The sequence below is a fragment of the Hyperolius riggenbachi genome, chromosome 5, assembly GCF_040937935.1.
Source record: "Hyperolius riggenbachi isolate aHypRig1 chromosome 5, aHypRig1.pri, whole genome shotgun sequence".
NCBI lineage: Eukaryota > Metazoa > Chordata > Amphibia > Anura > Hyperoliidae > Hyperolius > Hyperolius riggenbachi.
In genome coordinates this window covers 239,700,548-239,720,546 of record NC_090650.1, presented here as the reverse complement: position 1 = coordinate 239,720,546, position 19,999 = coordinate 239,700,548, and positions in this window count along the sequence as shown.

The following is a 19,999-nucleotide window of genomic DNA, read 5'->3' as shown; positions in this document are numbered from 1 at the left end:
TAAACAAAGTGAGCAGATAAAAAAGAAGAGAAAAGCCAGAGATGAAAAGAGAAAAAAACTATTTAAGTGAAGGATAGAACATTTTTTTTATGTAGCTTTTGTCTCAAAATACAAATTCTGACTTGCTTTTTATGTAATGTATCATTTATTTTTTTAATCTCAGATCTTATTATAATGGATTGACTGTGACAAGTTCAAGCATCTACAATGGATTCACAACATTGAATATTTGTCTCAGTGGAAACCAGTTGTAATTATATTATCCAATGTAAACTTTACACTTTAATATATGTTAGCAAAGTACAGCCATGCAAGCAAATAAATTATTTAATAAAAACCAACACTAATAATCATGATTAATATGAATCATGTGTGTTATTCTGATTTACATTCAGTTAAAAAGATATTTCTTATCATTACATTCTTGCCATTAGTAGCCAAGGCTCTATAAGATAACTATTCCGTAAAGACATCTTTCAAAATCAGTTATTAGAAACGTAAGTCAATTTAAGCTCAGTGTTGTTTTCTTACAACGCTAAATTTGTCAACAGTTGGGAAATATGGCACTGTGAATTCAAGGTCAGTATGTCAACATACAATTGTATGTGAATACCATATAGAAAGGCTGAAAATGAAAAGGGTTTTCCTTCATGTCTGCAACATTGACCTTCTGAAGGAAAACAACAAAGACCTTCAATTTATTATAAACTTGATTTCTAGCAATTATCTTAAAACCATATAACATGTTTTATTTACAGCTGCTTCATGACATTCTGTCCATGTTTTTTACTTCCAAGAAAACGTTTTTCTGTTTTTAATACAGTTGTACCAACAATCTGTAAAGGCGTTCTTGAAGTTGTTTTCTATGAAAAACAGTATGACAGCAGAATTCAGTAAATGCTGCATCTATGATAAGAAATTAAAAATAGTTTTCTATAATTTCTGTAGATGTAGGAATGCAGATCTCAACAGTTCCAGCATTTTAGTAGTACAAAATATTGGCAAACAATTGCCTGGTTATTTTAAATAACTGCTGAGGATTCCCTTGGTGACAGAATTTACAGTTTTAGTCATTATTATTATGCATGTATATGACACTAATAGTTAGTGCCCAACACACAGTGGCATAGCAATAGGGGGTGCAGAGGTAGCCACCGCATCAAGGCCCTTGGGCCAGAGGGGCCCCAAAGTGTCCACCCTCTATCACAGTATTAGCTCTCTATTGGTCCTGTGCTTGTAATAATAACTTCTATAGATCCTTTGAATAGTAGTAATCCTTATCACACTGTTCCCCATCCCCTTCTTGCACTTCTGACATTGTGGTTGTCCTTGGCAGGTTTTGGTGCGCCATATCAAATGTTATGTATAGAGTGCTTGGGGGGGGGGCATGTAAAACTTGCACCGGGGCCCATAGCTCCTTAGCTACGCCACTTCCAACACACAATGAAACCCCAATATATACATATATACTGTATATACAGTGGGTTGCAAAAGTATTCGGCCCGCTTGAAGTTTTCCACATTTTATCATATTACTACCACAAACATGAATCAATTTTATTGGAATTCCACATGAAAAAACAACACAAAGTGGTGTACACGTGAGAAGTGGAACGAAAATCATACATAATTCCAAAATTTTTTTTTACAAATAAATAACTGTAAAGTGGGGTGTGCATAATTATTTGGCCGCCTTTGATCTGAGTGCAGTCAGTTGCCTATAGACATTGCCTGATAAGTGCTAATGACTAAATAGAGTACACCTGTGTGTAATCTAATGTCAGTACAAATACAGCTGCTCTGTGAGGGCCTCAGAGGTTGTCTAAGAGAATATTGGGAGCAACAACACCGTGAAGTCAAAAGAACACACAAGACAGGTCAGGGATAAAGTTATTGAGAAATTTAAAGCAGGCTTAGGCTACAAAAATATTTCCAAAGCCTTGAACATCCCACGGAGCACTGTTCAAACGATCATTCAGAAATGGAAGGAGTATGGCACAACTGGAAACCTACCAAGACAAGCCCTTCCACCTAAACTCACAGGCCGAACAAGGAGAGCACTGATCAGAAATGCAGTCAAGAGGCCCATGGTGACTCTGGACGAGCTGCAGAGATCTACAGCTCAGGTGGGAGACTCTTTCCATAGGACAACTATTAGGCATGCACTGCACAAAGTTGGCCTTTATAGAAGAGTGGCAAGAAGAAAGGCATTGTTAACAGAAAGCATAAGAAGTCCCGCTTGCAGTTTGCCAAAAGCGTGTGGGGGACACAGCAACCATGTGGAAGAAGGTGCTCTGGTCAGATGAGACCAAAATGGAACTTTTTGGCCAAAATGCAAAACGTTATGTGTGGCGGAAAACTAGCACTGCACATCACTCTGAACACACCACTGTCAAGTATGGTGGTGGCAGCATCATGCTCGGGGGGTGCATCTCTTCAGCAGGTACAGGGAAGCTGGTCAGAGTTGATGGGAAGATGGATGGAGCCAAATACAGGGCAAACTTGGAAGAAAACCTCTTGGAGACTGCAAAAGACTTGAGACTGGGGCGAAGGTTCACCTTCCAGCAGGACAATGACCCTAAACATAAAGCCAGGGCAACAATGGAATGGTTTAAAACAAAACATATCTATGTGTTAAAATGGCCCAGTCAAAGTCCAGATCTAAATCCAATCGAGAGTCTGTGGTAAGATCTGAAAACTGCTGTTCACAAATGCTGTCCATCTAATCTGACTGAGCAGGAGCTGTTTTTCAAAGAAGAATGGGCAAGGATTTCAGTCTCTAGATGTGCAAAGCTGGTAGAGACATACCCTAAAAGACTGGCAGCTGTAATTGCAGAAAAAGGTGGTTCTACAAAGTATTGACTCAGGGGGCCGAATAATTACGCACACCCCACTTTGCAGTTATTTATTTGTAAAAAATGTTTGGAATGATGTATGATTTTCGATCCACTTCTCACATGTACACCACTTTGTATTGGTCTTTCACGTGGAATTCCAATAAAATTGATGCATGTTTGTGGCAGTAATGTGACAAAATGTGGAAAACGTCAAGGGGGCCGAATACTTTTGCAACCCACTGTATATGCAGTGGCTCTAGAACAGCCGTGGGCAAACTTCTCTTCCTCTCACCATCCTTTCAAAGTTGGGTGCAGCACAGAACATAAGGAACTCACTCCATCACTCCTTCCAGTGGCGATTTCCATGGCAATGGCAGTGTCATGTGTTATGTCATCATTACGTATTAGCGTGTCACATGACACCAATGTCGCCATGGAGATCATCGTTGGAACAAGTGACTGGGTGAGTTACACCCAATCATTCCCCACACATTTATTCACCGTAGCTGCATTCAAGAGGAAAGTGGTCTGATCACATAAAACTTTTCCCATCCCTGCTCTAGAAACTTCAACTTTGCTGCTACTAGTTAGTCTCCACCTCCATAAATCTCTAATCATAATAAGCATATTGCCCCTTTCCTAAACATAAATAAGCAATGTCCCCTGTTAAATCCCAAAACATAACTATGCACAGGGCCGGATTTCTACTTTTTACCGCCCAAGGCCCACTGTCACCAGCCGCCCCCCGCTCTAACTAATCTGACCAACATCATCTCAACCAACCCCACCCCTCAACTTACACACACTTGTCCCACAAACATATAGCCTTAAAGTGAACCATACCATAGTAGACACTTGTGCTTGTGTACACACGTTAAAGGGACTCTGTAACAAAAATGTCATTGTGTTTTCTACCATCCTACAGGTTCCTAAACCTATTATAATGTGCTCTGGCTTACTGCAGCACTTTATACTATCACCATCTCTGTAATAAATCAGCTTATCTTTCCCCTGTCGGACTTGTCCTCCTGTGTCTGGAAGGCTGCCAACTCTTCAGTGTGATCTGCTATGCATGCCCCCTCTATGCACACTCCCCTGTGTGTGTGTGTTATTTACATTAGCCAGCTTTTCTCTGCTCTCTTATCTTTTACAAGCTGACTAAATCCTCTGTTCACATACTGATGAGTCACATACTGCAGAATTACAGACAACCCGGCAGAGCTGTCTGCAAGAAGAAACAAACAATCAGCTTGTAACTCTTCAGTGAGCTGCAGGGGGAAAGAAACACACAAATGATCTCTTGAGATTCAAAAGGAAGGCTGTATACAGCCTGATTGTGTATGGATGTATTTTCTATGTGTGGACATACTGTACATCAACCTACTTCCTGTTTTGGTGGCCATTTTGTTTGTTTACAAACAAACTTTTTAAAACTGTTTTTGACTACTTTTAATGCAGCAAGGAGCGGCGAAATTGTGACAGAGGCTAATAGGAGATGTCCCCTAACACACTGGTATGTTTACTTTTGTGTGATTTTAACAATACAGATTCTCTTTAACAACCAAGTCAAAAGAGAAGAGTGTGGACGCCAAGGCTATGGAGCTCACATATTGCCAGTAGTATTTATTTTGCTGTTAAAAGCTGAGTAGCTTATTTCACCCTCTGGGGAAACCTCAAACGCCTATAACTCACAACAGTGGGAGACCCAGCATAGATTTATCATATTATATCACACCTTTACATACCAATTAACACCTAAAGTGGTGACAAAAGTGGTCCACTGTGTTATAAACTGTTTTAAATCACCTTTAGATCCGGCACCAGCAACTTCTTACAGTTGCGTCTCACAGACTGTGAGATAACTTGACTCTCAACACAGCAAGCAGGAGATAGACTTTTCTCAGGCTTCTTCAGTATTTAAGAAGTGTATTCACTACACAAATATACAGATATAGTTCATCATATCCTAGCAAAGCAGATCCGCATCTTTAAGGTCTTGGCGTTACAGCTCTTGACTAACCTTCCTCCTGAATATTAGTCAGTTATCTTCTTTCTAGACTACGTTACTCTAGACTACCTATGTACAGCATACATTAGATCAGATTACATATAGAATGGAAATACTTAGAGGTCCCAGTCAGCATCTAGGTAGCATGAAGTAGGAAGCAGAGCAGGAATCAGAGTCAGAATGAGCTCCTTCAGCTCGTCCGGCTCTTTTAATACCGACTAGGAAAAAGTTAAATGTGACCTCATCTTCGCCATCCCCCAGACCCGACTATTGGCTGTGCCCCCTCGTGGTGTCATAATACCCACCTACTCGATTAATATTTAATGTCACTTTTCCCTTACTTACTGGAATGTGGTATTTTGGTAAACATGGCCTTTGTTTATTGTTCTTGTGGTGTACATGTTGAGGTCAGTGTAGACCTGTGGCCTTCTTTCAGGAACAGCTTCTTGGTATGTTCTAGTTCTGCTGACAGAACTGTAGATTTTCTCTCTAAAAAGAAAATCCCCTTAAAGGGCAGGTCTGCACCTCAAGCCTTTTTGACTAACTCAGTCCAAATAACTGAGGCCTACTTAAATTATAACACACTGATTTCACTGTATGACACAGGCACACTAATTCCCTCAAGAACTGAGGGATGTGATTTAAAGGGATACTGTAGGGGGGGTCGGGGGAAAATGAGCTGAACTTACCCGGGGCTTCTAATGGTCCCCCGCAGACATCCTGTGTTGGCGCAGCCACTCACCGATGCTCCGGCCCGGCCTACAGTTCACTTCTGGAATTTCTGACTTTAAAGTCAGAAAACCACTGCGCCTGCACGCCCGTGTCCTCGCTCCCGCTGATGTCACCAGGAGTGTACTGCCAAACACAGACCATACTGGGCCTGCGCTGTGCGCTCTTGATGACATCAGCGGGATCGAGGACACGGCAACGCAGGCGCAGTGGTTTTCAGACTTTAAAGTCTGAAATTCCAGAAGTGAACCGTAGGCGGGGCTGGAGCATCGGTGAGTGGCTGCGCCAACACAGGATGTCTGCGGGGGACCGTTAGAAGCCGCGGGTAAGTTCAACTCATTTTCCCCTGACCCCCCTACAGTATCCCTTTAACTAAAGAAATATATTACTGTGTTTCATTGCCTATCACAGTCTAAGCATAGGTACACGGCACGCTACTATATGTAATGACTGCATTTCAAAACTTCAACTGAAATTAAGAGAAAACAAACAAACAAAAAAACATTGTCACTTTTACATAATAGTGCCGCAGTTGTTTTTTGGTAAACATGACACTGTCACCTCAAGAAACATAAGCCATCTCATATATATGCAAATCTGTATGTTTTCTGCAGAAGCAGGACATAGTATCTTTACTGTATGCTGCATCCCAACCATGGCTGAAAGAAGGATTTTTTTTTAATATAGGTCATTTCAGAACATTTCAACGTCTGCTTAGTTTGCTGGCTTTTTAATAATACATGACACATTAAGTTGTAAGATTTAGCAGCTTGCAGCTGGTAGATAATGAAGAAGATGGAATTTACTATGACTTGAAATAAATAGTGCAGATGTAATGCATTGCAAACTGCAGATCCCATATACAGCAGTATGGCTACATTTATCGTTGTCCTTAGCACATTCAAATTTGCATTTTACTCTTATATTCAGTTAAAAAAACCTGGTCCAAAATGTATGTATCCTGTAATAACAAGCCTTTTTTCTTCTCCAGAAGACACAACATGTTATTTTTTTCTTTAGGTGGTACATATAGGGTCAAAGCCATACCTTTTTTCCAACAAATCCTCCCCCCCCCCCCCTTTTCTATTTCATACATACATGTAAATGGAACTGTCACCCTGTGCAAAAAAAAAAAAAAAACGTATGATATGTTGAACAAGGGTTGAAACATAGATGTTTGTATACCGTATTCATATTATTACTTGTAGCTGGTGGGAGGAAATATGGGGTTCAGACCTTGTTCACACTATCAAACACTGATGGCTGAGTGTTGTCATCCATTGTACTGCTGATTACATTCGCTACAGTGAATGGGTCAGTGCTGCGTTTTGCCCAAAATGCATGCAGCCTTGTGTTATCGTAATGCACTTCTATGCAGCACAATAGTAAGAGCGTCAGTTAACTAATGAAGTTTATGCAGGTTCCGTGTATGTTGCACATTGTACGCTTTGATGAAATGGGCATGGAAAAGCGTATATTGTGATTGAAGCCTAAATTAGGAATTGAAAAGTATCTTTTGCATTCTGTCACAATATTTTTTTTTTTTTTAATCAATCTCTTTGTGAAATGTTATATAGACCATATAGATCATTAGCAGCACTGATAATTTAGATTTTAATATGAAGATATGTACTCCAAGTGTGCCTTAAAGTGAAACTTAAATAAAAATAAAATGATGATATAAACAAATGTATCTATCCTCCTACTACTAAAATCACTTTTAAATATCCCACAGTTTTGTAATGTTTAAAATCTTAAAAGTAGATGTATTGTTTTGCTTCAGCTCAATAAAACAGTCTGTCTCTAGTCCCAGAGTTCTATAATATATGAACTATTGACCTTTTTGATCTATCTTCTGCTCCCAGAAGCCCAGTTCTCTGCCAGGAAAGCCTTTTATGGCTGTAATACCTTATCAGTGAGGTACACTATAGCCCGACTTAGTTCCCACTGGAGAAAAACTGTCAGTTGCTTAGCTGAATATTAACTCTTTCAGGCAGAGAAAGAAGAAAAACAACACAGCATATGTATTTGTGTTTTTGGCACTGTACATACACATGTCTATCTCATCATGTCACTGTAAGGATCGGTGTCAGCAAACAGAGAGAATCTGATTATTGGTGATCTGCAGTATCGCCAACAATACAGATGTCACCTGATTATTGATGATCTGCAGAATCACCAATAATACAAGTGTAACTAACCTACGGACACCTAATACAGTAAATGATACTAACGACAGTAAAAGTTCACAAGATCGTGGAAATATCCACCACACGGCAATTCCTCAGAGGTGTGGTTACCTCTGAATGGGAACCCCGTGCGTGAGAACCTTAAACCAGGCAAAGAGAGGAATCTCGGCCCCTAGCAGTAATTGTCTGCTACGGCAGGCATCTCGGAGAGGCTAGCCTCAGAGATAACCCTACAGTGGGAGACGTTCCACTGAAGGGAGAAAGGTCAGACAAGCAGAGGTTCGGCAACAGAGAAGGCGGCAGCAGTACAGAAATGGAAGGCTGATTCAGAGTCGATAAACAAGCAGGGTCGGCAACTTGAATCAGATAGGCAAAAGTACAAGAGCGATTAGAGTAAAGAGTAGTCAGGGATAGCCAGAGTCAAAACACAGGTAAATATACAAATACAATCCTAATCTAAGGTGTGACGTCCTTGGTATCAACACCTAGGAAACTGGACTAAGGTCTGAGCGCTAACATGAATGTATTCACGACAGCAGACGAGGAGCAACTGAACACAAGCTCCTTATATGCTGGGAGCACATCTGCAGCGCCACCCAGCCGCCCAGTCAATCCAACAGCTAGTTGGAGTCAGCTGACCGGCAAGTCAGCTGACTCCCCATCTAGCTGCATAAAGGTCCTGCCACCGGGCGCGTAATGCGTGCCCTGTTTGCGGCCGAAGGACCGCCGCCGGCTGACACGTGGAGACAGCGTCCCTGCCACTCTCCGCTGCGGCGGTATCCCCGCCGGCTGTTACAGTCACGTTTCGCATAAGCTTCCCTTTAACTTGTAGCTGTGAGAGACCAAATAACAAAAGAACCCTCAAAAACCGAATGCCCCAAAGTCAGAGCTTGATGTGCATTGTATTGAGTGAAATAAGTACTGTTTATAATCCCCTATCAAAATATAGCTTAGTATTTGGTGGACAAACCCTTGTTGACAATCACAGAGATATTAGACATTTTTTGTTGTTGGCTACCAGGCTTGCAGACATTTCATGAATGATTCTGGCCTACTCCTCTTTGCAGATCCTCTCCAAGTCAGTATGGTTTTTGAGGCTTATGTGCGGCAACTCAAACCTCTGGCTCCCTCCACAGATTTTCTATTGTATTAAGTTTTGGAGACTGGCTAGACCCCTTCAGGACTTTCATGTGCTTCTTCTTGAGCCACTCCTTTGATGCCTTGGTTTTTGGACATTATCCTGTAGGAAGACCAATCCGTCAAACCATCTTCAGTGTTCTTCCTGAGGATAGAAAGTTCTTATTTAAAACATTAAGGTTCATTTGTCTCTCAATGCAGTCCTGCAATTATCCTGTACTCTTAGAAGAAAAAAACAGCAAGCAAAAAGTTTTCACTTCATGCTTGACTGTTAGGATGGTGTTTTTTGATTTATATTTAGGTGTACAGATAAAAAAACTGTAATTAACCCTTGGCACGATTATAGCCAATTTACTGATATTCTACACGTAAGAAGTGCAAATTGCCATAGTAAAATATCAGTAAATGATATCTAAATTTATTCTCACACTGAACCCTCCCTTTACTGATTCTTAACCATAACCACCACTTTGCCGATGCCTAAACCCCCCTCCTCTATGCCTAACCTTAACCACCCCCATGCCTAACCTTAACTTTAAAAACATCCAACTCCACAATGCCTAACCTTAACCTCCCCCTCCACAGATGCTTAACAACAATGACCCCCACCACCACCACGAAAAAATATTTGTGCCTATACAAGTCCGCTGCCTATACAAATATAGGCAGCCATGATGTTGGCGCCAGAACTGCCCACTATGAAAGCAGTGGCTATAGCTACCTGGCACCTGCTATTGATCAGGTGCCCTAATGCCCAAATTCAAATGCACCTTAGTTAGCGTGACTGTACTAAGTATTCTTGTTCCTCCAAGCACAGCAGTTTGAGTTGATTCCAAAGAGCTCTATTTTGGTATCATCTGACAACAGCACTTTTTGCCAAGATTTCTATAAATTACTTTTTAATGGAAAACTTAAAGGAGTACTATCGATTGAAACGACTTTTTTTTTTAATACTCTATATTAGTGTACACATTATCACTAGTGCTAGGGGCACTTTATTTATTCACCCAGGTCTCTCTCTCACTATCCCTGCTTAAAAATTCATTTCTCACACAGCTCATAGTAGTTTGGGTCACCCTGAGCTGCTTGGTTACTCTGTCACACAGCTCACAAATATATGTCACTGTGTCACTCACAGCATGCAGCAGACATGAGGAGAAATAGGCTGATCTGAGGTGGTAACAGGTAACTAAATGAGCTGGAATATTGCTGGAATATAACTAGCTATACCACGAGTCTGTGTTTACACTCACTTCACTCTATAGTAGTGCGATCACTTCCTCCAATATCACAATGCCATCCCTAGGCTGTGCTGCAAGAAAACACCTTAAAAGACAAAGAAAACATATATAGTGCAACCTGTTTTTACTTCTATTATATCACCCTGAAGTGACAGCCATTCATTTACATACAGGATGTGACAATACAGAAGGGGCCCACCACCTGCGGGTCTCAGGCGCTCCCCCCCCCCCTTTGTGTCCCTGCTCACCAAGTTCACGCCTGAGTCAGCGTTCAAATCTGCCACCAGAGCACTTCCACATGGACTTTATCTAAAAGCAAACTTAGAAGAGCGGACCATGTGTAAAACCTCCTTTAATACTTAGATTAAAAAAGCAAGTAATGCCCGTACATAGTTAAAAAAACAAACACAGCATTGTATATCACCATCCATCTGGTCAGGCAGGATTTCAGCGTCTCGCGTCTCCTCTAACCTCCAGACCGCCTCATAGACTCGGCTTCCGTGTGCTGTAGCTCCGCCCTACCGGTTTCGTCACGCCACGTGACTCATCAGGGGCTACTGACAGCATGTTTGCAGAGTCTTAAATCCACCTCCCCCCTCATTGTAATATTACGTAATAAACCTGGGTGTTACCATTTAGCCGGATTTCCGTGAGGCTGGCTACCCGTTACTTGCCAGTACTCAATCTTTACCTTAAGCGTAACCTTGCTAATACATTACCTTATCATATATCCGGAATTGTACGTATGCGCCTAGTCCCAAACACAATTCTCCTTTTCCCCACGAACCATAATTCCTATTGATCCACCACATCCTATCGCCCATACTCCACTCCACCATCGGACGCATGCGCAACCCATCACCCACGTCATCCATCACTAAAGACGCATGCGCGTATCCAGGGTCCTCATAGGTTTACTTCCGCTTGCGTTCCATCTATCCCACCCTCATTCTCTATTGGTCCTACGCCCATCAACACTTCCTTATTTGCGTTCCACCTACCGGTCTATTTAATAACACCCAGGGAATACGCTACCCCCGGCAGACAATTGTCTGCTATTACACCCGTACGTAAAATCCTGGAAACCTTTCAGAGTACGATGGTTCACATTTACATACTCATCCTCTCCCCTTAGCCACTCTGACTTACATAGCCTCTAACCTCTAACAAAAGCAATATGCTAGGGATTTAGAGAAATATAAAAATAAAACTGCATATAAATGGCAAAAAAAGCAAAAAGTGGATAAGGAAAAGGATCAGGTGGAAAAAAGATAAGGAAACAAAACCAGTTCAAAAAAATACAGGTATACAACCAAAAGGGATTCCGCAGCAATATAATAAACCTATACAGGGGTTTGTTAAAGGTGATCATAGGGGAGCATGGATGCAAAATCCCATGAATAAAGGTCCTCAGAATCCAAATAAGGAGAGGGACATACAAATGGGAGCCTGGTATAACAATAGGCAAGAAAGGAATGAGTATTCGGATACATCTGAGTACCCAAGGTATGGTGTCCCAACATCCAATCGGTTTACTAATCCTCCCCATGAAAGTATGGGGGAACAACAACAATATTTTTTAGGGAGGGGCCATGGCCCCCCATACAGAGACAGGATGGGATACCAATTCGATCCCTATGGTCCACCAAACCAATCAAGAAAAAGAGGAATCGAAGGAGGTGTAGGGGGGGAAGACGTGAACAAAAGAAGAAGAGAGTAGTATCGGAGGGGATTTTCAATCTGAGTGGAGTTGCACTGGACAAAAAAGAAATTACAATGCTTGGACAGGGTTTAAAATATGCACCTGCAAAAAATATTAATAAATTTGGCGCCTTTATAGATGTCCATAAATTTGTAAGAAAAATGAATATAAAACGGTATTATTTGGACAAAGAGGGCCCCAGTAATAGGGTGAACCCAGTAAGCACCTATGTGCATTCTAATTTTAAAAACAATTCGGTGTTTAACCCTCAGACTAACTCCAATGCGATTGAAGCTTTCAAAAATGTGGTACAGAAAGAAATCAGAGATATAAAAATTGTGAAATCTAAAGGTATGGAAAAACAAGTTAAAAGTATTTTGCAGGACAAACAATTGGTAGTCCGGTCTGCAGACAAAGGTGGAGGAGTGGTTATATTAAATAAAGACCAATATTTTAAGGAACTGGACAGGTTGGTCTATGATGAAACAACGTACGAGAAATTGTCTAACAATCCAACCACTGAATTTAAAGGACAGCTGATACGAATACTAAGGGAGGGATTAACAGAAGGTATATTGGAGGATAGAGAATATTCATATCTTATACCAACAGCTCCGAAAGTACCAGTGATATACCAAATCCCCAAAGTTCACAAAAATATGGAGAATCCTCCAGGAAGACCAATCATCAGTGGAATGCAGTCAATTAAACACAGAGTAGGTCAGTATTTAGACTATTTCATGCAACCGTTGGTTAGAAAATTGCCGATGGTGTTATGTGATACTAAGCATACGATTCAGATCCTACAAAGTGTACAGGTGGAAGAACATACATTGATGGCAACAGCTGATGTTGCATCCCTGTACACTAACATTCCTCATGATGAAAGCATACAAGCAGTAAAATACTATCTGGAAAAAGATGACTGTATGTCTGACATACAGGTGGAATGTATACTAAGCTTATTAGAATTCAGTTTAAAACATAACTACTTTTGGTACAAGGGGGCATATTACAATCAAAGATACGGATGTGCCATGGGGGCATCGTATGCCCCGGCCCTGGCAAATTTATATATGGCAAGGTGGGAAGAAATGGCCATCAGGAAAGGAGGGGATAAGATCACCCTATGGCGAAGGTACATAGATGACCTGCTAATATTCTGGTCAGGGGATCGTGGCTCCTTTGAAGATTTCATTAAGGAAATTAATGATATAGCCCCTAATATAAAACTCACTGCTGAATGTAGTTCAAGAAAAATACATTTTTTGGACTTGGAGATTGGTAAGAATACACCAGGTGTGGTTACGAAGTGCCATTTCAAAGAGACGGACAGAAATGGATACATTCCGGTGGGCAGTTGTCATCATCCATCCTGGATTAAGGCTATACCTAAAGGTCAGCTAATGAGGGTGAGACGTAATTGTACCAAAGTGGAAGATTTTTACAAACAAGCAGATGTGATAAAATATAGGTTTTTGGAAAAAGGATACCAGGAGGATATGTTAAATCAGGCCATATGTGATGTGGGCAATACTGATAGAAATGTGTTATTGCAGCCAAGAACCAATTTGGCTAACAAAGGGGAGTTTAATCTAGCCTTTATCTCAGATTTCTCAATGGAATATAGAAAAGTGGAAAAAATCATTAAGAATAATTGGAGTATATTAATGAGTGACCCCAAGTTAACTAAACTCCTACCCCCCATGCCCAAATTTATATACAGGAGAGCAACAAACCTAAAGGACCAATTGGTCCCAAGTTGTGTGGACCCCCCTGTGAGGAAGAAATTACAGGGTTGGCAAACAAATGGATTTTTTCCATGTAGGGACTGTAGGGGGTGTGAAGGGGGCTTGGCTCAAAAGACTACCACCTTTAAATCCTATCAAAATCAGACAGAGTATAAAATAGATAGTTTTATCACATGCTCAAGTAGCCATGTCGTCTATCTGATTTGGTGTCAGTGTGGTTTCCAATATGTGGGGAGGACTACGCGTCCACTCAAACAGAGAATTGGAGAACATATATATAAAATAAGTAAAGGCCTTGAAAATCACAGTGTTTCCTCACATTTTAAGGATAAACATCAATCAAATCCAAAGTTTATGAGATATTGTGGAATAGAAAAACTAGATCCACATTGGAGAGGATGTCACAGATTAAGAGAAATTAGTAAGAGTGAAACAAAATGGATATATAAACTACAAACTATGAAACCTGATGGACTAAATATAGAACTTGATATCAACTGTTTTTTGACTAATGATTGAAAAGTATATGTAGTAGTGTGCATTGGGGTATTTGCTTTTGAACTGGTGGAAGGACACTGTATAAATAAAAGTTTTTGATATCGGGGTATATAGGTTATGAATTATGTGGGGTACACAGATATATAAGTATAAGCTATTGAGGTAGGTTACTAGGGATAAATAGGGGGTTAATATTGAACATGAGGGTTGGGGGGTTAGGGATATGAAATGAACAATAGGGCACGTATAAGGTGATACAATAGGATATGTGATGAAATACGAGTATTATATACTGTAAAAAATGGATAAATAATAGGCACAATGGTTAAGATAATGAGTGATAAGTTATGCACTAAATATTACAATGTGAGAAGGTTTTGTGATATATATGGAATGTTATGGAATGGGTAGTATTAAAGATTCACATAAGTGTGTTTTGATAACTAAATATTTGGGGATATATGCAATATATGTATATAAAAAATTGTAGTGATCACAAAGTATGATATGCACACTTGTACACTTAGGTTTAGGGATAAATGATTTAGATAGATTGACAATGGTTATAATAATTAATATAATCATACACAGTAATAATGAGAATTTATGGTAGCAAATGGGAAGTTTTTTTCCAGAGGAAAATATAGAATCAGGGAATAATTAAAGTTTGTGTTAGGGGATAGGAATGGTTGTGTTATATATAGGTTAGAGGCTATGTAAGTCAGAGTGGCTAAGGGGAGAGGATGAGTATGTAAATGTGAACCATCGTACTCTGAAAGGTTTCCAGGATTTTACGTACGGGTGTAATAGCAGACAATTGTCTGCCGGGGGTAGCGTATTCCCTGGGTGTTATTAAATAGACCGGTAGGTGGAACGCAAATAAGGAAGTGTTGATGGGCGTAGGACCAATAGAGAATGAGGGTGGGATGGATGGAACGCAAGCGGAAGTAAACCTATGAGGACCCTGGATACGCGCATGCGTCTTTAGTGATGGATGACGTGGGTGATGGGTTGCGCATGCGTCCGATGGTGGAGTGGAGTATGGGCGATAGGACGTGGTGGATCAATAGGAATTATGGTTCGTGGGGAAAAGGAGAATTGTGTTTGGGACTAGGCGCATACGTACAATTCCGGATATATGATAAGGTAATGTATTAGCAAGGTTACGCTTAAGGTAAAGATTGAGTACTGGCAAGTAACGGGTAGCCAGCCTCACGGAAATCCGGCTAAATGGTAACACCCAGGTTTATTACGTAATATTACAATGAGGGGGGAGGTGGATTTAAGACTCTGCAAACATGCTGTCAGTAGCCCCTGATGAGTCACGTGGCATGACGAAACCGGTAGGGCGGAGCTACAGCACACGGAAGCCGAGTCTATGAGGCGGTTTGGAGGTTAGAGGAGACGCGAGACGCTGAAATCCTGCCTGACCAGATGGATGGTGATATACAATGCTGTGTTTGTTTTTTAACTATGTACGGGCATTACTTGCTTTTTTAATCTAAGTATTAAAGGAGGTTTTACACATGGTCCGCTCTTCTAAGTTTGCTTTTAGATAAAGTCCATGTGGAAGTGCTCTGGTGGCAGATTTGAACGCTGACTCAGGCGTGAACTTGGTGAGCAGGGACACAAAGGGGGAGGAGCGCCTGAGACCCGCAGGTGGTGGGCCCCTTCTGTATTGTCACATCCTGTATGTAAATGAATGGCTGTCACTTCAGGGTGATATAATAGAAGTAAAAACAGGTTGCACTATATATGTTTTCTTTGTCTTTTAAGGTGTTTTCTTGCAGCACAGCCTAGGGATGGCATTGTGATATTGGAGGAAGTGATCGCACTACTATAGAGTGAAGTGAATTGTGTGCGGATTGGTAATCTGGAAGTGGAGCGATCCACCATATTAAGACTTGGTATTTTTAATATATGATTGTGACCTTAGTGAAGGGATAAGCGCAGCACTATAAACTGAATATTGTGTTTACACTCAGACTGGCTGCCTGCTTGAGGCGATTCATTCCAGGCTGCATCCACTTTACAAGCTGCTGAGAGGGGCAGACCACTGTCTACAATTAGCATTATTAGTATCTTTATCAGTAAAGAGAAGCAAAGATAATAAACACACATTGCTAGAATCTTTAACCCCTTACCACCATATCAACAAGATTCTTTCAGCAAGGTGATAATTAAACTATAAACTGAGGAGTTGATAGCATCTCCCCTTTGCAGAGACATGGTCTAGCCCTCTGGGAGATCAGTATTAGATACATTTTGTATCCAACACTGACGCCAAAACTGACGGAGGATTTTACAGCTGAGAGGAACAGCTGTGTGAGGAATCAAATTGCTCCTAGTACTTGCCCTAATGTGTGCTACAACATACAGCATTTAAAAATAAATGCATACATCGATAGTATTCCTTTAAGACAAGCGTTTGCATGTGCATTCTTGAGCAGGGTGATTTTCTGGGTGCAGCAAGATTTCAATCCATTATGGTGTAGAGCAGGGGTCTCAAACTCAATTTACCTGGGGGCAGGAGGCAAAGTCAGGATGAGGCTGGGCCGCATAAAGGATTTCACAAAAAAAGTCAATCAGCAGCTCCTTTTTATTTCAAAATCAAATTCACACTGAAGCAAACTATTTTGCCTATTTTACCTTATAGTTCGCTTCAGTGCTCCCATTACAAGTAATCCACCGTGTCCCCGCCGCAAAACGAGGGCTGCAGATCCCCCAAATTGCCCGGGGGGCAATCCGACGGCATTTCCTGGAAGGGGCAGAGCTTTCAGCTTCAGCTCTGCCCCTCCTTACATCAATCGTGGCGCATCGCCGCCTCTCCCCACCCCTCTCTGTGAAGGAAGAGTGAGAGGGGCGGGCAGAGGCGGCGATGCGCCGCGATTGAAGTCAGGAGGGGCAGAGCTTTCAGCTTCAGCTCTGCCCCTCCTGACGTCAATCGTGGCGCATCGCCCCTCTCACTCTTCCTTCACAGAGAGGGGCGGGGAGAGGAAATGCCGGCGGATTGCCCCCCGGGCGATTTGGGGGCTCTGCAGCCCTCGTTTAGCGGTGGGGATGCGGCGGATTACGTGGGAGCACTGAAGCAAACTATAAGGAAGCTTTTGCCGGTGCGGGGCACAAAATATTGTATCGAGGGCCGCAAATGGCCAGCGGGCCGCGAGTTTGAGACCCCAGGTGTAGAGTGTTACCAATGGTGTTTTTTAGTGAATGTGGTCCCAACTCCCAACTGCCCTGAGGATGATTAAAAATCTCCTCCATCGTAGTTGTGGGCTGACCCCTCATCATTCTCATGATCTTTAACATTCAATGAGGTAAAATCTTGTGAGGAGCTCCATACCAAAAGTGAACGATGGTCATTTTTTTATTCCATTTATGAATAGTTGCACAAACAATTGTCACTTTCTAACCAAGCTTCGTGCTAAGTGTCTTGAAGCCCATTACAGAACTGTGCAGGTCTACAATCTTTAACAGTTCTTTCTTCATGCCCATGGCAGTGAAGAGGTTGCAGTGATGGAATTCTGTAGACACATGGGAACATTATTAATATGTGGGAGCCAGAATTCTGTCTGGGTTGTAGGACAACTGTAACAAGAGCGATATGGAGGTTGCTATATTTATTTCCTTTTAAACAATACCAGTTGCCTGGCTATCCTGCTGATCCTCTGCCTCAAATCATTTTAGCCATAGCCCCTGAACAAACATGCAGCAGATTAGGTGTTTGGCATTATTGTCAGATCTGATAAGATTACCCACATGCATGTTTCTGGTGTTATTCAGACACTACTGCAGCCAAATAGACTAGCAGGGCTGCCAGGCAACTGGTATTGTTTTAAAGGAAATAAATATGTCAGCCTCCATATTCATCTCACTACAATTGTCCTTTAATTCACTCAGTAACATGCAAAACTATTTATAACTTTCATTTACTGTTTTTTTTGTGTGAAATCTTGGTTGATTTTCTGTCCCGTTTTATTAAAATGAAACTACCATAAGAATTGCAAACTGTTCATTTCTTTCTAAGTGGGCAAACTTATAAATTTAGCTGAGGGGTCCAATCATTATTTTCCTCACTGTATATGTAAAGAATGGACAGTCTGGTTTTGCTTTAAAAAAAAAATCTTGCTGAAGGTACTCATATATGCACAGGACTGCAGTCACAGCAACACAAACTCATTTTTTTTTAGATTTCATTATGGTCTGATATGACCCAGATACAAATTATTAGCTTGTGTTGCAAAATGGCAGTCCTTTTTAAAACACCTAGGCTGGATTTGTAAGGTTACTTATGTTTTCCAATGTTTCTAAGCATAGGAAATTTCACAAATCAGGGCCTTTGCAATGTACTGCAGTGTTAATAAATAAGTAGTCAAACAAAGAACTGAAAAGAAACCTTAAAGGAGTTATCAGGCAAAAATGAAGGAAAATAAGTGCAACTTACCCGGGGCTTCATCCAGCCCCAAGCTCCCAGCATGATCCTCGCTGCAGCTCCGCTGTAAGCCGTTCACCGTTGCTGCCTCCCGGTCCCCGGCGATGACGTCAGGCTGACCTGGAGGTCCACGGACGTGGACCGCCACGTGGTGGTGATTGACAGTGCTGCTCGTGCAGCGGCCTGACATCATCGCCGGGGACTGGGAGACAGTGGCGGCGAACGGCTGACAGCGGAGCCGCGGAGAGGGACATGTCGGGAGCTTGGGGCTTGACGAAACCCTGGGTAAGTTGCTCTTATTTTCCTTAATTTCGCCTGATAACTCTTTTAACTTGTTTATTCCAAATACAATTTTTTTCCCAGTCATATGTAGTCTCTCCACATTGGAAGACTTAGTTTTATTCTGTAAAAGTGAATAGATTCCTTGATAAGTGGATGTCTAATGTATCACTTTAACGCCTGGAACCCACTAGGAGCGTTTTTCTGAGCGCTTTGTGATTTGAAAATCTCTTGCTCATGTAATGCTATGAGTGTGATCCCACTGGAGCGATGTGATTTTATAAAAATCCCCCATAGCATTGCATTAGCAAGAGCTTTTTCCAATCAAAGCGCTTAGAAAGCGCTGCTAGTGGGTTTGAGCCCTAACTTGGCCTCCACAAGGTCATTTATCCATACTAGAGAGTTCTCTTTGTATACTTCCGCTTCATGCTTTGAACAGTATGAGGATGCTAAATCAAGAAGCAGCCCTACCGATAAAACCTGCAGTTACTGACTTTAGATGAGCTGCTTCAAGTCACATGAACACACTTTTTAGAACAGAATTTTTTTCGCAGCCTTTTCTAAGCGCTAGAGATTTGAAAAAGCTCTTCTTTCTAATGCAATGCTATGGGGGATTTTTAGTCACATCGCTCCAGTGGGATCACACCCATAGCATTACATTAGCAGGAGCTTTTCTAATCACAAAGCGGTGAGCGCCCAGAAAAGCGCTCCTAGAGGGTTCCAGGCCTCAACCTTATTTTACTTAAAATGTGTGCAGGTAGTATACCTTTTGTGTCTGTATCTGTGTATTTTCTCCTCTTATTTGGGAGAGTTTCCTCAAGACATTCTGATTTTCTTCAACATCCTAAAAACATACTGGTATATTAGTTCCTCAGAAAACTGATGCTAGACTATGCGAGTAAGAGACATTGGACTCGATCCATTAAACTGCACTGCCAGTGGCGTAGCTACAAACCTCTGGGCCCCGATGCGGAATCTGGATGTGGGCCCCCCCCCAGCAACAACCGCCCCCCCCCCACAACACCCGACGCACACACATATCCGAATCCCTATAGCTGTGCATGGCATGGCTATATCAATTCAGCTTTGCAGACATACGCAGCACCCAGAGGAAATAGGGCAATTAGTAGCAAGATCGATGCCTTTAATTAAAAAAGATTACTATCAGTATAGGCATAGAATAAGATGCATACACAC